General features: G+C 39.3%; 1 protein-coding gene and 1 pseudogene across 2 annotated transcripts in view; one reads left to right on the top strand and one right to left on the bottom strand.

Annotated features, from left to right (window-relative positions):
• The window catches only part of CNNM2 (cyclin and CBS domain divalent metal cation transport mediator 2), a 158551-nt gene that overhangs the window by 60114 nt on the left and 73808 nt on the right, over positions 1–24629 (top strand). The window lies entirely within an intron of this gene.
• LOC133070749 (ubiquitin-ribosomal protein eS31 fusion protein-like) lies at positions 5781–6414 on the bottom strand (annotated as a pseudogene).

The following is a 24629-nucleotide window of genomic DNA, read 5'->3' on the forward strand; positions in this document are numbered from 1 at the left end:
TTAATGAATTTGTTAGTTTTAATAGTTTTTTTTTTATGTGTGGAATCTTTAAGATTTTTACATATAAGATCATATCATCTGCAAAGAGAATTTTACTTCTTCTTTTCCACTTTGGATACCTTTCTTTTTCTAGCCTAGTTGCTCTGAGTGAACTTCAAATACTGTGTTGAGCAGAAATGCCGAAAGTGGGTAACTTGGCTTGGTCCTGATATTAGAGGAAATGCTTTCAGCCTTGAACCATTGAAGATGATGATCTCTGTGGGTTTTCACATATAACTTATTATGTTGAAGTAGTTTCCTTCTGTTTCTAGTTTGAATGTTATCATGAAAGAGTGTTGAATTTCTGTCAAATTCTTTTTCTGCTCAATTGAGGTGATCATGCAGATATTCTTCCTTCATTCTGTTGATATGGTGTACTACTTTTTTGGTCTGTTGAACCATCCTTACATATCAGGAATAAATCCTACTTGTTCGTGGTATATAATCCTTTTAATATGCTGCTGAATCCTGTTTGCTGCATTTTGTTGAAGCTTTTGGCGTCAGTGTTCATAAGGAATATTGGTCTGTAGTTTTCTTGCCATGTCCTTATCCAGCTTTGGTATCAAAGTAATGCTGGCCTCTCAGATTGAGTCTGAAAATAACCCCTTCTCTTCAGTCTTCTGGTAAAGTTTGGGAACTTTTGGAGTTAGTTCTTTAAATGTTTAGTAGAATTCATCAGTCAAGCCATCAGGTCCAAGGCTTTTCTTTCTTTGGAGTTTTTCGATTATTGATGCAGTCTTCTTATTGGCTATAGGGATGACCAGATTTTCTAGTTCTTCATAATTTAATGTTTATAGCTTTTGTGGTTCTAGGAATTTGTCCGTTTCATCTAGATATGATTTGTTGGCATCCAGTTTTTTATCTGGATGTCTATCCAGGTAGGGACGTCTATCCCTTTTTTATCTGTAGAATCAGTTCTAATGTCCCTATTTTCATTTCTGATTTTAGTAATGTGAATCTTTAAAGCTTTGTCCCCACCTCTTTTGGTTGTTGATGTCACAAAACTAACATCTTTATACATACATAATACACTCTAAAATGAACTTATAATTCCTTAAAAATGCACTGATCTAAAATTATATAGAAAATAAGATTTGGAGTGAGAAACCCAAGTTACAGTAATACTAGCTTTTGTACTGTTATTTTTTTTCTTTAAATGTTTTAGTCTCTTAAATCATGTAGAAAAATGTAGTTGCAAACCACTGTTACAGTACTACTAGGTTTCTGTAATTGCTGATACACTCACCTTTATTGAGATTTGTATTTCTCTGTAGGCTTCAAAATACTGTCCAGTGTCCTTTCATTTCACCCTGTAGGACTGCTTGAGCATTTCTTGCAGTGTAGGTCTGGTGGTCACATACTTTCTCAACTTTTGTTTGGGAAAGTCTTGCTTTCTCCCTCATTCTTAAAGGACAGTTTTGCCAGAAACAGGGTTCTCATTTGATAATTTGTGTTCTTCACTTTGCAGTATCAGCCCATTGTCCACCATTATTTCTGAACTTTCTGACAAGAAGTCTGGTGATCTTACTGAGGATCCCTTTATGCGATGAGTCACTTCAAGATTCTCTTGTCTTTCGAAAGTTTGATTATAATGTGTCTTGGTGTGGGTTTCTTTGTGTTCTTCTTGGGAGTTTACAGAGCTCCTTGGATGTTTGTAGTCTGTATTTCATTAAATCTGGAACGTTTTCAGCCATTATTTCTTCAAGTATTCGCTCTCCCCTTTTCTCTCTTCTCCCTCTGTGACTTCCTCTGTACTCACGTTGATCTTAATGGTGGGTGTCCCACAGTTCCCTTAGGCCCTGTTGGCTTTTCTTCCATCTTTTTTCTTTAGACTCAGTAATTTCCATTGTCTTATCTTCAAGTTCACTGAGTCTTCTGTCTACTGAAATCTCCTTTTGAATCCGTCTAAGGAGTTTTTCATTTCTGCTATATACTTTTGAGCTCCAGAACTTCCTTTTGGTTCTGTCACTTTATTGATATTTATTTGTTTTCTTGGCTTTTTCCATATCTTCCTTTAGTCTGTTGGGTATCTTTAAGGCATTTCCTTTGAAGTCTTTGTCTAGTGTATTAGCCATTATGTCTTTTTCTGGGATAGCATTTTTTTTCTTCTCTGAATGAGCCATACTTTGCTGTTCCTTTGCATGCCTTATGATTTATTTTAGTGGACTCTTGAATATAATCATGTGGTAACTCTGGAAATCAGATTTCCCCCTTCCCTAGGGCTTGCTTGTTTTTCTTATTGTTTTTGATTTTAATTGTTGTACACAGTCCCTTTGCTGAGGATCAGCCTGAGATGGAAACCAAAGGTCTTCCCAGGTCTTTTCTGAGCCTTTCTCAGGGCACACACAGTCACCTTCTAATTTTTTTCCTATATGCAGTTGTTTTTAAATGGCCTAGTCTTTAATGTCTGGCTCCAAAGGGGGGAAAAAGTGAAAAATGAAGGGGGAGAAGGGACCTGGCCTTTTAAATCTTCTGGAAGTCATCTCAGCTAGAAGGGAAGGGGACTGCAACAGGGTGGATGAGGGAGGCACAGTGGTTGCTCTCCTCTGTGATCAGGAGCAGTTATTAGCAATCACAGCGGGGATCCTGGTGTTTGGAGCACGGGGTCCTTTATGCCCATCCTAGCTCCCACTGGCTGTGGGCAGTGGTTCCAGGAACACATGCGCAGTTGTCTGCCAAGGGTCTGGGGATGATGAATGGGTGGCTCCTACTGTGCTAAGAGTCAAAACTGACTGCAGTTCAGCACAGTTTATCATCTTACCTTCCCCTGGAAGGTGTAAGCATTCAAGGTTCCAAAATAGTTAAATAGATTCCACCAGTGCAGCTGTTGGTTAGGTGGGAAGACAGATTCTGGTGCTTTATACTTTGGCAACTTCTCCAGAATCCTCTCCCCCATTTAGTTTTATAAATATTGACTCATCCTTAGAGCAGCTATACCCCAATTTAAAAAAAAAATCATGCTAGGCAAAATAAGACAGTTATAAAAGACCATATAGTGTATGATCCCATTTATATAGAATGTCTGGAATAGGCAAATCCATGGAGACAGAGAATGTAGATCAGTGGTTGCCTAGGACTGAGCTGGGGGTTGGTGGAAAATAGGGAGTGACTGTTAGCGGTTGTGGGGTTTCTTTTTGGGGGGTGATGAAAAGATTTTAAAGTTAGATTCTGTGATGGTTTCTTGAAGCTCTTAAACTGTATGCTTTGCGTGGATGAACTTTAAGGTGTGTAATTTCTAACCCAATAAAGCTGTTTTAAAAAACAAACAAAAAGTCACTCATCAGATCTTGGCTGGGTATTTCCTTTTTGCCTAACTGTAATGGTTTATATGATGAAGGCCTAGAAAAATGTAGAAGATACCACCCGGACTCTGGCTAAGAGCTCTGTCTCATGAAGGCAGGATCTCCCTTATCTATTGCTGCTTAGCAACCATTCCCAAATTTAGTGGCTTAAAACCACCACCACGTTACTGATTGCGATGCTGTAGTTCAGAAATCATCATAGGTGGTGGTCTCTGCTCCAGTGATGTTTGCTGGGCTCACTCAAGGGGCTGCATTCACCTGGTGGCTGGAAGGTAGGAGGTGGCCTCACTCACATGTCTGTGGCCTTCGTCCTGGCTGTCACCCGGGGTGCCACGGGTCTCCTCCTTGGGGCCCTTCTCTCCAGCAGGATAGGCTGAGCTTCTGCACGTGGTGCCCGGTTTCCCGGACGGTGGAAACTGTCAGGTTTCTCAGGCCCAGAACTAACACAGTGGTCACTTCTGAGAATTCTGTTGATCGAGGCGCAGGGCAGCTCAGGTTCAGGTAGAGAGGAAACAGACTCTGCCTCTCGATGGGAGGAGTAGTCCCGTGTCTGCAGGTTTAGGAGGAGTTGGTGGTACCTGTCTTTGCAGAATATCTACCACAGGAGTCTGGGCAGTCACTTGACTCAATATAGAGTCAAAACAACTGAATTATACTGAAGTTCAGATTGAATGTGAGCTGTCCAGCGCATCCCTTCTCCCCTGTTAGAATGCATGCTCCATGCGGGCAGGGTTTTTTATGTTTGGTTCATTGCTTTATTCCCAGCTGGACAGCAGCGCCTGGCTTTGATAGAGGCTCAGTGAGTATCTGTTGCAGGAAGGACTGCTCGGTGTGACGGTAACAGAAGAAGGGTTGGTGTGGAGCCACTTCAATAGGGAAGCTGCAGCGAGTCTGGGGAAAGAGTAATGGGTGTGAATCGGTGTCTCAGAGGTGGGGAGACGTTTGTTCACTATTCTACAACATGAATTGAGGCCGCCTACGCCAGATGTGAAGGGGAAGGAAGAGCCCCTCCCTTAAGGAAGGGGATCCCACTATCTCAGTGTGTGACATGCGCTAAGTCATAGACAAGAGCGGCGTCCTCCGGAGGTGGTGGAGGCTTCAGCTTGGGTGCTTGGGTGGGACCGAGCAAGGTGAGTGTGATGGAAGTGTGACTGAAACAGAGCTGAAGACAACACTAAAAAATGATGGGCATGGGGTATGAGTTGACTGAGAAAGTCCAGAGGCTTGAAAATAGTCACCTGCAAGATGTATTTTTCAGATAAATGGTAAGAATCTCCTCCCCCTCTAAGTCCTTAAACATGTGTGTTATGTGATGGAAACTAGATTTGAGTTTCTGAATTTTGGTGCAAAAATTTTTTTGTATCGGTGATAAGGAGAGCGTCAAGGAAGGCAGGCCATTCATTATTAGGATTGGTGAATTAATTGATGGTGGTTATTCACCTTATGTAGTTTTATAATGCTTTAGGTGTTTGCAAAGAGCATTGCCAAATACATGTGCCTGGGTGAAAAGGAAAAATATAAAACTACTGGTATGTGGTAGTGTCTTGCTCCCCTTCTTCCTTCTGCCTGAGCAAGTGATCTCAGCTCCTGTTTGTGGTGAGCGAACCAGGAAAGAAGATGGATAAAGGAGAGAGATGAGCATTCCGAACATTGAGTTCCATTAGGTAAACAGAAGTATTTTTAAAGCCCTCTCCCTGAAACTCCTGTTGCTGAAGCCCTGGCAACATGTTCGGATGAACCGGGGAACTGTTCGTTATCTTTTTAGTCATCTTGAAAAACTCCTGAAGAAAAGTACTCTTCCTTCAGTGAGTAAGTTCTGTCTTATCTAAAAACTTAGCTGTGGTCTTTTTTCCTTGCCTTTTTCCCTGAGGCTGCTTCAGCAAATAATTTTTTTAAATTGAGGCTAGCCTGTTGTGCTAGGGAAGGAAAAACACTTGTTTTGTGCGAGTTCCTAGTTGAAGTGAGTGATGTCTAACTAAACTAAGAAGATGAAACACTTAAATGTACTTTGGGCTTTTTAAAATGTCCTCTTCACTCATTTGTTAAACTCTAGGGCTCCTGGTTGTTTGAAGGTAATTAGTATGGTAGGAAGAGTGTCTTTTTTTTTAAAAAAATTTTTATTTTTGGTCATGCTGCACAGCATGCTGGATCCTAGGATTCCCCAAACCAGGGATCGAACCTCTGTCTCCTGCAGTGAAAGCACAGTCTTAACCCCTGGATCACCAGGGAAGTCCCCCGTGTCATTGCAGTCCCTTACATTTCCAGTCCCTTGGGCTTTCAGGTGGACAGGGCATAAGGCCGGTGATAGGAGTGAGGAGAGAACAAGCCCAATTCCTAATCTAGAACACTCTTCACCAACCCTTCATACTGGGTTTCTTTTGTGTAATCTCTCTCTTTTTTTAGCCTGTTAGTTCATGTATTTTGTTAACCAGTGTAGAATTACTTGTTTTCTGGTTTCTTGAAACAGTAGATCAGACCACATAGGCCACAATAGCATCTGTCAAAGTGACTGGCCATAAAAACCAGCACCCATATTCATCTGAAGGGCACTCCCTCGGAAGGTGGCTGATTTTTACCCTTCTTATCTACCTTATGGTATTTTTGGGACAGTCAGTTTAACCTTCTTTCCCTCATTCTTTTTTGGAGTGGTGGAAGAGTCTCTTCTAGCACCACCGTGAAGTCTCCACACAAGATGAAGAGTGGTCTCCTTTGAATGTTGAAGTCAAAGTCCATCTTCCAGTTGCTCGCTAGCAAAGAGAAGTCTTTGATCAGAAGGAAATTCCTTATCCTGGATCCTGGTCTTCACATTTTCTGTTGTATCCGGGGGTTCAACCTCCAGAGTGATGGTCATCATGGTAAACTGCATCTTGGCTGCTGTTCCTCGGTGGATTTAGTGTAATCTCCATCCTCTTTCTGACCTGTCCACTTTTTGAATTGTGAGGTGTGAGAGGAGTGTCTTCATCCCTTCCTTAATGTGCAGTGCTTTGATTGGTTGGTTGAGGGGGGTGAACTTTTAAAGATCTTTGCAGTAATGTACTGTATTGTTTTTTTTGCCCCATCCTCCAGCCAAATGGAGAATTTGTATTATTGTTGGAGAGTGAGATGAGATCTTTAAGACTGAGACCTGTCAGGAATGAAGAAAACTCTCCTCTACCCTTCTAGGTTCTTCTGGCTAGCCTAAGAATTAAATTGACATGCGTCAGATCAACAGGAGAAACTAAAACTTTTTAAAATTTATTTTTAAAATTGAAGGATAATTGTTTTACAGAATTGTGTTGGTTTCTGCCAAACATCAACATGAATCAGCCATAAATATACATGTATGTATACCTACATATGTATGTATATGTATCCCCTCCTTCTTGAACCTCCCTCCCGCCTTCCTTCCCACCCCTCTAGGTTGTTACGGAGCCCCAGTTTGAGTTCCCTGAATTGTATAGCAAATTCCCACTAGCTATCTACTTTACACATGCTAATGTAAGTTTCCATGTTTGGAAAAACTAAAATTTAATTTTGGATTGCCAGATGGGTTGGGGATATGGAGGGGAGAGAAATAGGTAAGCGATATTAACAAGTACAAATTTCCAGTTGCAAAATAAATGAGTCACGGTCATGAAATGTACAATATGGGATATAATAAGTAATTATGTAGTATCTTTGTATGGTGATAGGTCATAATGACTTATTGTAGTAATCCTTTTGAAGTGTCTAGAATTACCAAATCACTGTTGTGTAATAGGAACTAACATATTTAATAATAGGTTAACTATATTTCAAAAATAAACCGTAGAAAAAGAGATCAGATTTGTGGTTACTGGAGGTGGAGGGGAGAGGGAAGAGGAATTGGATGAAGGCAATGAAAAAGTAGAAACTTCCACTTATCAGAAAAAAAAAGAGTCCTAGGGAACCTGATTAAACTTAAAAGCTTTTTGCACAGCATAGGAAGCTATAAGCAAGGTGAAAAGACAACCCTCAGAATGGGAGAAAATAATAGCAAATGAAACAACAGACAAAGGATTAATTTCCAAAATATACAGGCAGCTCATACAACTCAATACCAGAAAAACAAACAACTCAATCAAAAAGTGGGGAAGAGACCTAAAGAAGACATTTCTCCAAAGAAGACATACAGATGGCTAATGAGCACATGAAAAGATGCTCAACATCACTCATTATTAGAGAAATGCAAATCAAAACTACAATGAGATATCACCTTACACTGGTCAGAATGGCCATCATCTAAAGGTCTACAAATAATAAATGCTGGAGAGGGTGTGGAGAAAAGGGAATGCTCTTTCACTGTTGGTGGGAATGTAAATTGATACAGCCACTATGGAAGACGATATGGAGATTCCTTAAAAAAACGAGGAATAAAACCATCATATGACCCAGCAATCCCATTCCTAGGCATATACCCTGAGGAAACCAAAATCGAAAGAGACACATGTATCCCATTGTTCATTGCAGGACTATTTATAATAGCTAGAACATGGAAGCAACCTAGATGTCCACTGACAGATGAACGGATAAAGAAGTTGTGGTACATATTTCACAATGGAACCTTACTCAGCCATAAAAAGGAATGCGTTTGAGGCAGTTCTAATGAGGTGGATGAACCTAGAACCTATTACACAGAGTGAAGTAAGTCAAAGAGAAAGATAAATACATATTCTAATGCATATATATGGAATCTAGAAAAATGGTACTGAAGAATTTATTTACAGGGCAGCAGCAGTGGAGAAACAGACATAGAGAATAGACTTCTGGACGTGGAGGGGGGAGGAGAGGGTGAGACGTATGGAAAGAGTAACATGGAAACTACATGACCTTATGTAAAGTAGATAGCTAAGGGGAATGTGCTGTGTGGCTCAGGAAACTCAGACAGGGGCTCTGTATCAACCTAGAGGGGTGGGATGGGGAGGGAGAGGGAGGGAGGTTCAAAAGGGAGGGGATATATGCATACCTATGGCTGGTTCATGTTGAGGTTTGACAGAAAACAGCAAAATTCTGTAAAGCAATTATCCTTCAATTAAAAAAAGTCCTAGGGATGTGACAGTTAATACTGTGTTACATATGAAAGTTGTTAGGATTTACTACCAAGAATTTTCATCATAAGGAAAAACTTTTTGTATCTCTATGAGATGATAAATGTTTACTAATTATCACAAGATTAGTAAACATCCGTCATCTCATGGATATTTTGTGGTAATCATTTCATGATTTCAAATCATAATTCTATATATCTTAAACTTACACAATGCTGATGTATGTAAAGTATATATCAATAAAATTGGAAGAAAAGTATATGTTACATATGAAAATTGCATATACGTGAGGGGGTCAGAGCCCCCATATATGTGAGAGGTTGAGAGACAGAAATGTAAAATGAAATACACATGCCTTCCTGGACTAAGAAATGGAGTAAGGTGCTGGGATGGAGCCTCAATAATTGTGGTCCTAGGAAATTTGTAATTTTCAATGAGTGTGTTCTCTCTATTCTCTCTCATGAAATCCTTTCTAGCTAAAATGGGATAGAAATAATTGGAGGAAATAAGACATTGATTAAAATATATTTTTATTAATTATTTTGGATTGCCTTCTTTTTAAGTTGTGGTATATGATCTCAGGATTTGAACTGTGACGTCTAATTTTCTCCATTACGGTGATCTCCCACTTTTTATCATTGGTTTGCTTAGCTCTTAGAATTTTGATTACTTTGTTTCTTAGATTCCATCATGTGTTAAAAAGTCATACTAACTTTAAAAATATTGGAGGGAGTAGAGGGAAGGCCAGTCTAAACTAACTAGCTTAAAATTATAAACACAGTATTTTTATTTTTTTAACTGCTTTTTAAATGTTTACATACCCAGTATATTTTATTCTTTTAAGGTTCTCATTAGTTCTCTATTTTATACAGTGTCAATAGTGTATATATGTTAATCTCAGTCTCCCAATTTGCCTCTCCCCACCCTCCCCTTACCCTTTGGTATCCATATGTTCATTTTTTGTCTCTATTTCTGCTTTGTAAATTGTCTATACCTATTTTTTTCAGATTCCACATATATGCATGGGATAATGTATGATATTTGTTTTTCTCTTTCTGACTTCACTCTGTCATTTTCAACCATGTCGCTACAGATGACCCAATTTTGCTCCTTCTTCTGACTAATATTCCAATGTATATATGTACCACATCTTCTTTATCCATTCCTCTGTTGATGGACATTTAGATTGTTTCCATGTCCTGGCTATTGTAAATAGTGCTGCAATGAATGTTGGAGTGCATGTGTCTTTTTGAATTAGGCTTTTCTCTGGATTATATGCCCAGTAGTGGGATTGCTGGGTCACATGGTAGTTCCATTTTTAGTTTTTTGGGTTTTTTTTTTTTCCATTTTTAGTTTTATAAGGAACTTCTGCAGTGTTCTCCATAGTGGCTTTATCAGTTTACATTCCCACCAACAGTGTAGGAGGATTCCCTTTCCTCCACACCCTCTCCAACATTTACTGTGTGTGGATTTTGTGATGATGGCCATTCTGACCAGTGTGAGCTGATATTTCATTGTAGTTTTGATTTACATTTCTCTAATAATTAATGATGTTGAGTGTCTTTCCCTGTGTTTGGCTATCTGTATGTCTTCTTTGGAGAAATGTCTGTTTAGGTCTTCCACCCATTTTTTGATTAGGCTGTTTTTTTGATATGGAGATGCATGAGCTGTTTGTTTATTTGGAGATTAATCCTTTGTCAGTTGCTTTGCTAAAGAGTATTTTTCAAGGAATGTATATTATCATCTGTGTGTATATGTATATATCAGTTCGGTTTAGTTGCTCAGTTGTGTCCGACCCTTTGCAACCCCGTGGACTGTAGCACTCCAGTCTTCCCTGTCTATCACCAACTCCCAGAGTTTACTAAAACTCATGTCCATCGAATAGGTGATGCCATCCAACCATCTCATCCTCTGTTGTCCCCTTCTCCTCCTGCCTTCAATCCTTCCCAGCATCAGGGTCTTTTCAAATGAGTCAGCTCTTCGCATCAGGTGGCCATAATACTGGAGTTTCAGCTTTAGCATCAGTCCTTCCAATGAATATTCAGGACTGATCTCCTTTAGGATGGACTGGTTGGATCTCCTGCTGTCCAAGGGACTCTCAAGAGCCTTTTCCAACACCACAGTTCAAAAGCATCAATTCTTTGGTGGTCAGCTTTCTTTATAGTCCAACTCTCACATCCATACATGACTACTGGAAAAACCATAACTTTGACTAGATGGACCTTTGTTGGTATAGTAATGTCTCTGCTTTTTAATATTCTGTCTAGGTTGGTCATAGCTTTTCTTCCAAAGAGCAAGCGTCTTTCAATTTCATAATTTCATATAAATAATTACATATATATTTATATATGCATGTATAAAATGTAAACTACATGTTACCTTGCATGATCTTTAAGGAATTTGCAGTTGCCTGAGTCTTGATTTTGCATGTATATTGATATGTTTAAGTGCTTGAGGCTACTTTGAAAGAGTTCTTAGTAGTTTAACCCTTAGTAGTAGTAACCCTTAAAGTCTTGGATTTGCTCTTAGTAAACTTTTTTTTTTTTAATTCTCATAGCCAGGGTGAGAGTCCATTTAGCTCAGTTATATGAAGTATTACAATATTAATAAGTAGAGTGGCACTACTCGGACTTCAAGAGAATCTCTAGTGCTCTCCATATACATGCGCATTTACATGACTATTACATCTACTACACGCAATGATGTGTATGTGCACACGTATTACAGTCCCTGAGCACACCATGTATTTGTGGGCAATTTGAGGACATGATCTTTGGGTGTAAACTAGACCAAGCTTTCTGAGGGCAGGCAGCGTGGCCCTTGGCATTCTTCTTCTGTGTAAACGTATCTGCCAGAGACTTTGCTTGGTGCCCACCTTAGTTGGGGGCAGCCTTTATGAGAGGCAGCTCCAGTTCCTTTCTGCCTTTCCCTCTGGGTGCTAATGAATGGGAGGCGAGGCTGTGTTGGGGGAAGGCTGGGAGGCTGAGCTGTGCACCGTGTGCCTTCTTATGAGTGGGCGTGTGACTCCACGCCTGTTCCTGATTCTCTTGCTGCTGCACCATGAGCTCAGTAGTTAAGAGCACAGGCTTTGGTGTCAGCCCTGGGTTTGAACCTTGACACTCTCATTTTCCAGCTGTGGAATCTGTCTTGAACAGATCTAGTTAATCTCTCCAAGCTTCATTTTCCTGATCTAGAAAACGGGGATCATAATTACACCCCCACCAGGTATATTTACTCAAGGATGGATTTTCAGTAGTGGAAGCTGGTTAATCTGCATGTCCCCCATTCTTGTGTGCAGCCAACTGGTAGATACAAAGTATTCAAACAATTTCTGGAAAGTTCTGAAAACCAAAACTTGAATTTGCTGTATATGCCAGCAACTGTTTACATAGTATTTATATTGTATTTACATCTGTTTACATAGCATTTATATGTTGTATGTGTGTGTTTGTGTGAAAGCTGCTCAGTTGTGTCCAACTCTTTGCAACCCCATGGACTGTAACCTGTCAGGCTCCTCTGTCCATGGAATTCTTCAGGTAAGGATACTGGAGAGGGTAACCGTTGCCTTCTCCAGGGGATCTTCCCAACCCAGGAACTGAACTCAGGTCTCTGGCATTGCTGGCAGATTCTTTACCATCTGAGCCACCAATGTTATATAAGTAGTTATAAATAGAATGCAAATACTGTGTAAATAGTTGCCTATGAGGGAAATTGAAGTTTTGTTATTTTATTTTGCCATTTTTTCCCGTGAAATCTTTGATCACAGTTAGTTTAATTCAGATGTGGAACCCACAGATGGAGAGGGCAGGCTGTATTATATTGAGGAATTTTGAGTATATAGGTTTATTAGGAAGGGATATTGGTCTGTAGTTTTCCTTCAGTGTCTGTCTTTAGAATCAGATTAGTGCTGGTCTCATAGGATGGGAAATGTACCTTCCTCTTATATTTTCTGTAGTGAAAAGAGAAAGTGAAAGTCATTTAGTTGTGTCTGACTCTTTGTGACCCCATGGACTATACAGGAATTCTCCAGGCCAGAATACTGGAGTGGGTAGCCTTTCCCTTCTCCAGGGGATCTTCCCAACCCAGGGATCAAACCCAGGTCTCCCACATTGCAGGCGGATTCTTTACCAGTTGAGTCACAAGGGAAGCCCATTTTCTGTAGAGATTATATATATTTAGCATTACTTCTGTTTTAGATGTTTGGTAGAAGGAAATGGCAACCCACTCCAGTATTCTTGCCTAGAGAATCCCATAGACAGAGGAGCCTGGCAGGCTATAGTCCATGGGATTGCAAGAGTCGACACAACTTCATGACTAGAGAGAGAGAGAATTTACCAGTGAAATCATAGGGGCCTGGAGACTTTTTTCCCAGAAGATTTTTTTTTTTAAACTGAAGTATAGTTGCTCTACAATGTTTTATGAGTTACAGATGTATAACATAGTGATTCGCAGTTTTTAAAGGTTATACTCCATTTATAGTTACTGTAAAATACTGGCTCTAATCCTGTGTTGTACAGTATATCCTTGTAACTCAGTTAATAGTTCGTGCTCTTAATTCCCTACTCCATTATTGCCGCTTCTCTCCTATCCTCTCCCCACTGTTAACCACTGGTTTGTTCTCTTGTATCTGTGAGATGTAGACTAGTTAAATTTTGTTAAATGTTTGAGTTACCTATTTCATCTTGGATAAGTCTTGATAGCTTGGAGTTTTTAAGGAATTGGCCCATTTTACCTAAATTGTTGAATTTGTGTTGTAGCATTGTTTGCAGTATTCTCTTCTTTTAATGCCTGTATTGAAATTCCCTCCTTTCATTCCTGATAAAAATTTGTGTTGTCTGTTTTTTCCTTTGTTATTCTTGCTAGAGATTTATCAATTGTGTAGACTTAAAAAAAATAGAAGTTTGGTTTTACCTGTTTTAGTGGTTAGAACAGTAGTGCCTTTACCTTCTTTTCATCTTCCCTCTTATAATTCCAACTTGTGGTATCTTTTTACTTTTTGTTTTTAAAAGTAAAGGACTTCATCAAAGCTGGTGAGATTTTTATTTCATTCTGTAATGTAACTTCAATTAAGATGTCTTTGCTTTGTATATAGGTTGAATCTATAAATCACTTATGTTATTATGACTCTATAAATACTGTTCACTTCTCATCCTAGTACTGTATCCTGATTACATTTCCTTTCTTATGGGGTCTTTTTTCTAAAATGTCATTCTTTCTTGACATACTCCCTGATTATGGTGGAACATATCCTTAAGAACCACCTTATTGAAAAATGTGAAGGAAGTACACTTTCTGAGTCCTTTTATTCCCTCTGGACATATAATGGCTGTTTGGGTTGGGTGTTTTCCCTGAGAATTCAGATGGATTGCTATACTATCTGTCAGCATCCAGTCTCAATGATGAGGAGGCCAGTCCTATTGCAATTCTTGTTCCATTGTAGAGGTCTGATTTTATACGTGATCTTTGAGAGATTGCAATGATACATCTTGACATAAACCTTTTAAAATTTGTTGTATTGGCCATTGGTAGGCCATTTTAGTTTGAAGATGCATGTTCTTTGCAAATACTACTTCGCTAGTTTTTCCTGTTTTCTTTATTTTCTTTCTGAAATTCATAACTGCGGAGACTCTTACTGATTGTCATGTAGCAAACTACCCCAAATGTTAGTGGTTTAACATTTAAAAAGTCATTTTATCATATCCATTGATAGATTCTGTGGATTTCAGACAGGGCATAACAGGGATGGCTTGCTCTGTTTTCTGAAATCTAGGGTTTCAGCTGAGAAGCAGCAGCTGACGGGCAGAATCAACTGGAGACTTCTTCACTCCCGTGTCTAGTGCTCACACTTGAAGGCTCTGCCCAGCTGAAACTCCTGGCCAGAGCATTTCTGCATGGCCTCTCTATTGACTTGAATGTGTATGCATGATGGCTGTATTCTGAGAGGGAGAGTTTGCCCAGGGAACTTTTTGGAGATGACCTGTCCGGAGATGAAATATCCCAAGAGAACATGAGGACACTGCTGGGTTCCTTCTGACCTGGTTCCAGAAATTGCATCACTTCTGCTCATTTTTTGGTTTCTGATGAGTCAGAGCCAACCCAGACCCAAGGGGAAGGGAATTAGACCCCATATTACTCCACTACAAAAGAGATAAATAGCAAGTGCTGGATTTCTAGTCTAAATATATGGGAAAATAACACCTTTGTCTGAATATTGAAGCATTTAAATTTCAATAATACCTCCTGGTGAGTCCTTGTTCCTGAGGAGTATTTTCTAGTTGTCGAGCTCACTCGTTAAAAAAACAGATAGTTAAGTATAAAGAAACAGAATGACCAAATGATCTATTTAGAATAAGCATCGAAGTAAGGTAGTAGAGGACCTGGGTTTATTCCCTGGGTTGGAAGGATCCCCTGGAGAAGGGCATGGCAACTCACTCCAGTATTCTTGCCTGGAAAACCCCATGGACAGAGGAACCTGGCGGACTAGAGTCCACGGTGTTGCAAAATGTCGGACATGACTGAGCGACTAACATAATAATTGCTTAAAGAAAAGAGAAGTCTTTGTCACCTGCGTAAAAACCTCACTGAACATTGGGAAATGTAGATGCAATAAATCTTTTTCAAAGTAAGGAGAATGAGTGTATTCATGATAGTAAATAGTTTATCCAATCATATACAATTAATCCATTGATATTTTCTATATCCCCAAGTAGAAGGTAAAGATTTTTCTGTTTGAATTTGAAATACCATTGAAGAAATATGTGCAGACACTCTGAAATACATCAAGTGCATGACTTGAGTGCCGTGCGTGAACATTCCCGCCCTGTGCTGATGGCCCTTCCTCAGTTTTGTTATTTTCTTGCCGCATGGTCACAGTCATACCAGAAGGGTTAAAGAAGAAAAGTTGCATTCCTGAAGTTTCAACTTCCTTTCCTTTTTCCTGTGAAGGAAATATTATTTCTGTCTTTTCTCCAATTAACTGCTATTGTATTTCTTCTTTCTATATTTTTCTTTGCATTGACATTATAGACATTGAGAACCTTAAAGAATTAATTTAAATGACTGTGAAGGGGAACAAAAGTCACAGTATTTTTAAAAGACCTTGAAAAATGCCTTTGCTAAGTATTAAAAATGTTCTGTGTTATCGCAGTTAGGTAACTAAAATATCATAGTTTAGTTCACTTCAGTCGCTCGATGTGTCCAACTCTTTGTGACCCTGTGGACCACAGCATGCCAGGCCTCCTTGTCCATCACCAATTCCCGGAGTTTACCCAAACTCATGTCCATTGAGTCGGTGATGTCATCCAACCATCTCATTCTCTGTCGTCCCCTTCTCCTCCTGCCCCCAATCCCTCCCAGCATCAGGGTCTTTTCCAATGAATCAACTCTTCTCATGAGGTGGCCAAAGTATTGGAATTTCAGCTTCAGCATCAGTCCTTCCAGTGAACACCTAGGACTGATCTCCTTTAGGATGGACTGGTTGGATCTCCTTGCAGTCCAAGGGACTCTCATGAGCCTTCTCCAATACCACAGCTCAAAAGCATCAATCCTTTGGCACTCAGCTTTCTTTTTTTTTTTAATTTTTATTATTATTATTATTTTTTTCCAGTGGGTTTTGTCATACATTGATATGAATCAGCCATGGATTTACATGTATTCCCAATCCCGATCCCCCCTCCCACCTCCCTCTCCACCCGATTCCTCTGGGTCTTCCCAGTGCACCAGGTCGGAGCACTTGTCTCGTGCATCCCACCTGGGCTGGTGATCTGTTTCACCATAGATAGTATACATGCTGTTCTTTTGAAATATCCCACCCTCACATTCTCCCACAAAGTTCAAAAGTCTGTTCTGTATTTCTGTGTCTCTTTTTCTGTTCTGCATATAGGGTTATCATTATCTCCTTCCTAAATTCCATATACATGTGGCACTCAGCTTTTTTTACAGTCCAAGTCTCACATCCATACGTGACTACTGGAAAAACCATAGCTTTGATGAGATGGACCTTTGTTGGCAAAGTACTGTCTCTGCTTTTTAATATGCTATCTAGGTTGGTCATAACTTCCCTTCCAAGGAGTAAGCATCTTTTAATTTCATGGCTGCAGTCACCATCTGCAGTGATTTTGGAGCCCCAAAAAATAAAGTCAGCCACTGTTTCCCCATCTATTTGCCATGAAGTGATGGGACTGGATGCCATGATCTTAGTTTTCTGAATGTTGAGCTTTAAGCCAACTTTTTCACTCTCCTCTTTCACTTTCAAGAGGCTCTTTAGTTCATTTTTGCTTTCTGCCATAAGTATGGTGTCATCTGTATATCTGAGGTTATTGATATTTCTCCCGGCAATCTTGATTCCGGCTTGTGCTTCTTCCAGCCCAGTGTTTCTCATGCTGTACCCTGCATATAAGTTAAATAAGCAGGGTGACAATTCCTATTTGGAACCAGACTGTTGTTCCATGTCCAGTTCTAACTGTTGCTTCCTGACCTGCATACAGATTTCTCAAGAGGCAGGTCAGGTGGTCTGGTATTCCCATCTCTTGAAGAGTTTTCCACACAGTCAAAGGTTTTGGCATAGTCAGTAAAGCAGATATAGATGTTTTTCTGGAACTCTTCCTTTTTTGATGATCCAGTGGATATTGGCAGTTTGATCTCTGGTTCCTCTGCCTTTTCTAAAAGCAGCTTGAACATCTGGAAGTTCATGGTTCATGTATTGCTGAAGCCTGGCTTGGAGAATTTTGAGCATCACTTTACTAGCCTGTGAGATGAGTGCAATTGTGCAGTAGTTTGAACATTCTTTGGGATTGCCTTTCTTTGGGATTGGAATGAAAACTGACCTTTTCCAGTCCTGTGGCCACTGCTGAGTTTTCCAAATTTGCTGGCATATTGAGTGCAACACTTTAACAGCATCATCTTTCAGGATTTGAAATAGCTCAACAGGAATTCTATCACCTCCACTAGCTTTGTTCATAGTTATGCTTCCTAAGGCCCACTTGACTTCACATTCCATGATGTCTGGCCCTAGGTGAGTGATCACACCATCGTGGTTATTTGGGTCAGGAAAATCTTTTTTGTATAGTTCTTCTGTGTATTCTTGCCACCTCTTCTTAATATCTTCTGCTTCTGTCAGGTCCATACCAATTCTGTCCTTTATTGAGCCCATCATAGTTAGGTAACTAGAATAGTCCACAAAAGTTTGTTTATTGTATTATTGCTGAGTCCAATACTGTATTTAAATAGTAGATTTTAGCACCTCTAATAAACAGGTTTTTTTTTTATAAGGTTTTTGTCTTTTTTATTTTTAGTTTTTACAATTTATTTATTTATTTATTTTTGCCACATGACATGCGGATCTTAGCTCCCTGACCCAGGGATCTAACCTGTGCCCCCTACAGTAGGAGCACCGAGTTCTAACCACTGAACTACCAGGGAAGCCTCCCCCATAAACAGCATTTTATGAAAAAAATCTTATCACAACTTATGACCTTATTTCTATGGGAAATTTTATTTCTGATTTAGAAACTTAATACAACCTGCTATAATTTAGATACTGAGTTTTTGTATGTAAAAGTTTGTTTCAAATTCTGACGAATAAATATACTGGAAACACAGATGTAAAGTCTAGTGTTTTGGTTTTAATATTTATGTATGCAGCAGCATTCTAAAGTGTTAAGTTTCACAGGCTATAGACCAGCTATATTTAAGTTGTCTGTTTAAATATTTATAAAGTGTAATTTCTATGGAAAAGCAGTTCAGGAAAAAGACCCATAGAGTATAGGTTAAAAGTACTGTTATGTGATAGAGTGAATATGTGATAGAGTAATGTATTTTATTCAGAGATAAAGAAAACTGCAATATTAAGCCAGGATATGTCTACTTTTATGTTCTTGGCAGTCCCATTAGATTTCTAACGTGATTTCATTTCCTCCCTCTTAAAAAATGACCGAGTATGTAGTAATATATAGCAACTAAAGGAATGAAAACACTGAAAGGATAAAAGGATAAATTGATCTTATCCCTGGACTTCATGAAGGTTTAGAACAGATATCTCCTTGAGCATAAAAAGTCATATGTTTAGCATGACTTGCACTACACAGGACATATCCCATGTTTATAGCCTTATGTCAGCATTCAGGTTTTATTTCTTCCCCCTGTTTCTGGATATCTTTAAGTTAGAGTTTGTAAAATCTATTTTGATGCCGCATGAAATGGTACTTAACCTAGATGGCTTTTACAGAAACATTTTCATGAGTAATTATCTCCTGCTTCGTAAAAGCAGGATCAGTTCCTTATTTATACTGGCTTTCTTACAATGCAAATGTGACTTCAGGTGGGGTGGGAACTCATGAGATGCATATTTCTTGTATTTGCAGAGTAGATTTACCAGCATCTAGAGCTAGGAAGTCCCTCAGGACTCTATTTAGTGTAATAGCCAAGGAAGTTAGAATGGCCTGGCTAACCACATCAATATGCATAATTGACAAGCTACTCAATACTCCTGAAGATAAGTACTTTCCACTCTTTTTTTTTCGCTATCAAATGTAACCGTATGTTTTATTCCTAGGCTACTGTTTTGTTCTAGAAATTAACATGTATCCTTAATGTGTATATGCTAATTAAGAGTGAATAGCTTCATGGAACTTGAAAAATACTGTGGTGCCTCTAGGCAGGATGGTCTTTAAAATATTAGTGTGTTGGTGATAGGTGATGCATAATCTCCAGCCCCTACAAGGATAACGTAGTTGCCCAGGTTGGAAAGGAAGAAGTAAAACCATGCTTGCAGATGACTTGATCTTGTATATATTTATAGAAAATCCCAAGGTATCCAGTACAGAACTATAAGAATTAGTGAGTGAGTTCACCTGGATATCAGGGAGGGTACAAGAGCAATACTACAGGAAAGTCATTTGTATTTTTATGCATTCACAATGAACAATTCAACAATGAGATTAAGACATTTCTATGTACAGTCAGAATACTTAGGAATCTATTTACAAAACAATTGCAAAAAAAATTGCAAAACTTGTACTGTGCAAATTACACTACAAAAAGTTTTTGAATGTCCAGAATAGGCAAATCTGTAGAGATAGAAAGTGAATTAGTGCTTGCCTAATGGTGAGGGTAAGGGATTGGGAGACATGAGAGTGCTGATTGGAATGGGTTTCTTCTGGGAGTGATGAAAAAGTTCTGCAATTTTAGATATTGGTGCGCGTGTGCTGTCTCTTCAGTTGTGTCTGACTCTTTGTGATGCTATGGAATGTAGCTCACCAGGCTTCTCCGTCCATGGGATTCTCCAGGCAGGAACCCTGGAGCGGGCTGCCACGCTCTCTTCCAGGGGGCCTTCCTGAACCAGGAATCAAACCTGCGTCTCCTATGTCTGCTGCACTGGCAGGCAGGCTCTTTACCACGAGCACCACCTGAGATAGTGGTGATAGGCATACAACTCTTGAGTATACTGAAAACCATTGAATTGTATACTTTGGGTGAAAGATATGGCCTGTGAATTATATCTCATAGAAGTTTGTAAACAAAGGGGAGGGAGATAAAGTAAACTTTAAAATATTGACACGAAAAGGTATCTATAGCTTAACAATGTAAAAGTAACATATACTCCTAGTTAAAAATTTTTCCAACACTACAGAGCTTAACTTGAGGCATTGAAATTGTTCCTGTATTTATTTTCTCTGCTTAAACTAGCTGGATTCCTGTTTTCTTGAGGAACTTTTTGAAAACTGGAAAACATGGTAATTCACAGGATACATTTTTAGTTTGCCTTGTATGTAAGTGCCATAAATTAGCTTTTAGAACTACAATATTTTTATTCACTTATAGTAAGAATTATTTAATTTTTGAATGGTTTCTCAGAGTCACTGAAACCCTTGGGAAGTCATTGCTAGGAATAATCTCCCCATCTTCCTCCACAAAAATTTGTAAAATAATTTACTAAATTAGTGTCCTTAGTGGTAGAAAATAAGAAATGAGAAGCTCAGAAGAGCAAACAAAAGAATTCAACCATTGTAAACCTTCTCTCCCAGAGGAAAAAATTTTTTAGGTTTTGGTGTATTTCCTTTCAGAACTTAAAAAAAAAAAAAAGGCAGATTTATTGAGAGAGAATTCATTTTCTATATAGGTGACCCATTTAATCCTCTGGCACTTTTTAAAGAACTTTTTAAAAAGTACAATATATATACAGAAAGTATACAAAATGCAAGTATATGTACAGCTTGGTGGATTTTCCCATCCATGTAAGACTGCATCTCATGAAATAGTAACTAAGAGGGAGTAATGTTCCCAGGTCACCTAAAGGTAATAACCTCTGCCTTAACTTCAGAATGCATAGTTTTTCCTGTTTTTGTACATCATGTAAATGAAAACATATAGGCTGTATTCTTTTGGTCTGCTTTTTTTTATACAGCACTGTATTTGTGAATTATAGTTAGAGTGTTCCTTCTCATTTTTTGGTGATTATCCCACAACTGATTCTTTCCATTGTCCAGCATCGGGGTAGTTTTTGGTTTTGACTATTAATATTATTAATACTTTTGTAATGTCCCTTGGTGGACATCTGTCTGCATTTCTGATTAGTTCAGTTCAGTCGCTCAGTCATGTCTAACTCTTTGCGACCTCATGGACTGCAACACACCAGGCTTCCCTGTCCTTCACCATCTCCCAGAGCTTGCTCAAACTCATGTCCATCGAATAGATGATGCCATCCAACCATCTCATCCTCTGTTGTCCCCTTCTCCTCCCGCCTTCAATCTTTCCCAGCATCAGGGTCTTTTCAGTGAGTCAGCTCTTCACATTAGGTGGCCAAAGTATTGGAGTTTCAGCTTCAGCATCAGTCCTTCCAATGAATATTCGGGGTTGATTTCCTTTAGGATGCACTGATTTGATCTCCTTGCAGTCCGAGGGACTCTCAAGAGTCTCCTCCAACATCACAGTTCAAAGGCATCAATTCTTTGGCGCTCAGCTTTCTTTGTGGTCCAACTCTCACATCCATACATGACTACTGGAAAAACCATAGCTTTGACTAGTCAGACCTTTGTTGGCAAAGTAATGTCTCTGCTTTTTAATATTCTGTCTAGATTGGTCATAACTTTTCCTCCAAGGAGCAAGCATCTTTTAATTTCTGCTGCAGTCACCATCTTCAGTGATTTTGGAGCCCCCCAAAATAAAGTCTGTCACTGTTACCACTGTTTCCTCTTCTATTTGCCATGAAGTGATGGTACTGGATGCCGTGATCTTAGTTTTCTGAATGTTGAGTTTTAAGCCAACTTTTTCACTCTCCTCCTCCACTTTCAAGAGGCTCTTTAATTACTTCTTTGCTTTCTGTCATAAAGGTGGTGTCATCTGCATATCTGAAGTTATTGATAATTCTCCTGGCAATTTTGATTCCAGTTTGTGCTTCATGCAACCCAGCATTTCGCGCGATGTACTCTGCATATAAATTAAATAAGCAGGGTGACACTATACAGCCTTGACGTACTCCTTTCCCGATTTGGAACCAGTCTATTATTCCATGTCCAGTTCTAACTGTTGCTTCTTGACCTGCATACAGACTTCTCAGGAGGCAGGTAAGGTGGTCTGGTATTACCATCTCTTGAAGAGTTTTCCACAGTTTATTGTGATTCACACAGTCAAAGGCTTTGGTGTAGTCAATAAAGCAGAAGTAGATGTTTTTCTGGAATTCTCTTGCTTTTTTGATGATCCAGCAGATGTTGGCAATTTGATCTCTGGTTCCTCTGCCTTTTCTAAAATCAGCTTGAACATCTGGAAGTTCACAGTTCATATACTGTTGAAGTCTGGCTTGGAGAATTTTGAGCATTATTTTGCTAGCATGTGAGATGAGAGCAATTGTGTGGTAGTTTGACCATTCTTTGGCATTGCCTTTCTTTGGGATTGGAATGAAATCTGACCTTTTCCAGTCCTGTGGCCACTGCTGAGTTTTCCAAATTTGCTGGCATATTGAGTGTACAACTTTAATAGCATCACCTTTTAGGGTTTGAAATAGCTCAGCTGGAATTCCATCACTTCCACTAGCTTTGTTTGTAGTGATGCTTCCTAAGGCCCACTTGACTTTACACTCCAGGATGTCAGGCCCTAGCTGAGTGATCACACCATCGTGGTTACCTGGGTCATGAAGATCTTTTTTGTGTAGTTCTTCTGTGTATTCTTGCCACCTCTTCTTAATATCTTCTGCTTTTGTTAGGTCCATACCATTTTTATCCTTTATTGTGCCCATCTTTGTATGAAATGTTCCCTTGGTATCTCTAATTTTCTTGAAGAGACCTCTAGTCTTTCCCATTCTATTGTTTTCCTCTATTTCTTTGCACTGATCGCTGAGGAAGGCTTTCTTATCTCTCCTTGCTATTCTTTTGGAACTCTGCATTCAAATGGGTATATCTTTCCTTTTCTCCTTTGCCTTTCGCTTCTCTTCTTTTTCACAGCTATTTGTAAGGCCTCCTCAGAAAGCCATTTTGCCTTTTTGCATTTCTTGGGGATGGTCTTGATCACTGCCTCCTGTTTAAGGTCATGATCCTCCATCCATAGTTCTTTAGGCTACTTCTATCTACCTACTATCTATCTGTCTACTAATAAACTACTATCTGTCTCTTAAACTACTTCTATCAGATGTAGTCCCTTGAATCTATTTGTCACTTCCACTGTATTTGATTTAGGTCATACCTGAATGATCTAGTGGTTTTCCCTACTCTCTTCAATTTAAGTTGAATTTGGCAATAAGGAGTTCATGATCTGAGCCACAGTCAGCTCCTGGTCTTATTTTTGCTGACTGTATAGAGCTTCTCCATCTTTGGCTGCAAAGAATATAATCAGTCTGATTTTGGTATCAACCATCTGGATTTGTCCATGTGTAGAGTCTTCTCTTGTATTGTTGGTGAAGAGTTCTGACAGAATGTGGTCCACTGGAGAAGGGAATTGGAAACTACTTCAGTATTCTTGCCTTGAGAAGCCCATGAACAGTATGAAAGGCAAAAAGATAGGACACTGAAAGATGAACTCCCCAGGTCGGTAGGTGCCTGATATGCTACTGGAGAAGAGTAGAGAAATTACTCCAGAATGAGTGAAGAGACAGCCAAAGCAAAAACAACACCCAGTTGTGGATGTGACTGGTAATGGAAGTAAAGTCCGATTATGTAAAGAACAATATTGCATAGGAACCTGGAATATTAGGTCCATGCATCAAGTTAAATTGAAAGTGGTCAAACAGGAGATGGCAAGAGTGAACATCAACATTCTAGGAATCAGTGAACTAAAATGAACTGGAATGGGCGAATTTACCTCAGATGACCATTATATGTACAACTGTGGGCATGAATCTCTTAGAAGAAATGGGGTAGCCCTCATAGCAACAGAGTCCTAAATGCAGTTCTAGGATGCATTCTCAAAAACAACAGAATCATCTCTGTTGGTTTCCAAGGCAAACCATTCAGTATCACAGTAATCCAAGCCTATGCCCCAACCAGTAAAGCTGAAGAAGCTAAAGTTGAGTGGTTCTGTGAAGACCTGTAGAAGACCTTCTAGAACTAACACCGAACAAAGATGTCCTTTTTATTATAGGGGACTGGAATGTAAAAGTAGGAAGTTAAGAGATACCTTGAGTAACTGGCAGATTTGGCCTTGGAGTACAAAATGAAGCAGGGCGAAGGCTAGCAAGGGTTTCGCCAAAAGAACTCACTTCTGATGGGCGTATGTATACCAGGGAGTGAAATTACTGGATCCTAGGGCAGTGCCTCTCAAACTATCTTGTGCGTATCAGTCTCCTGGGGGTCTTATCAAAATGCACAGTCTACTTCAGCAGATCTGGGATAGGGCCTGAGAGTCTTCATTCCTAACAAGCTTAAAGGAATTCCAGATGTACTGGTTCTGGACTACACTTTGAGTTAGCACGGTTATAGTATCCTATGATACTTACGTATTTATTCATAACTGATATACTTATTTTCAGTTTTAGTACATAACACCAAGCAGTTTTCAGAGCAGTTGAGTCAGTTTACATTCTTATTGGCATTTTATAAGATTCCTTTGTTTACATTTATTTGTTCTGTTGCATTGATTAGTTTTTCTATTTGTGCCAGTACCACACTCCTGATTACTTCAGTTTTATGTGAGACTTGATATTTGCTAATGTAAGTCCTCGAACTCTGCATTTCTTTAAGATTGTCTCAGCTTTTCTTGAACCTTTGCATTTTTATCTACATATTATGATGAGGATCAGTTTCCATGTACATAAACC

This window comes from Dama dama, chromosome 15 (genome assembly GCF_033118175.1).
Source record: "Dama dama isolate Ldn47 chromosome 15, ASM3311817v1, whole genome shotgun sequence".
NCBI lineage: Eukaryota > Metazoa > Chordata > Mammalia > Artiodactyla > Cervidae > Dama > Dama dama.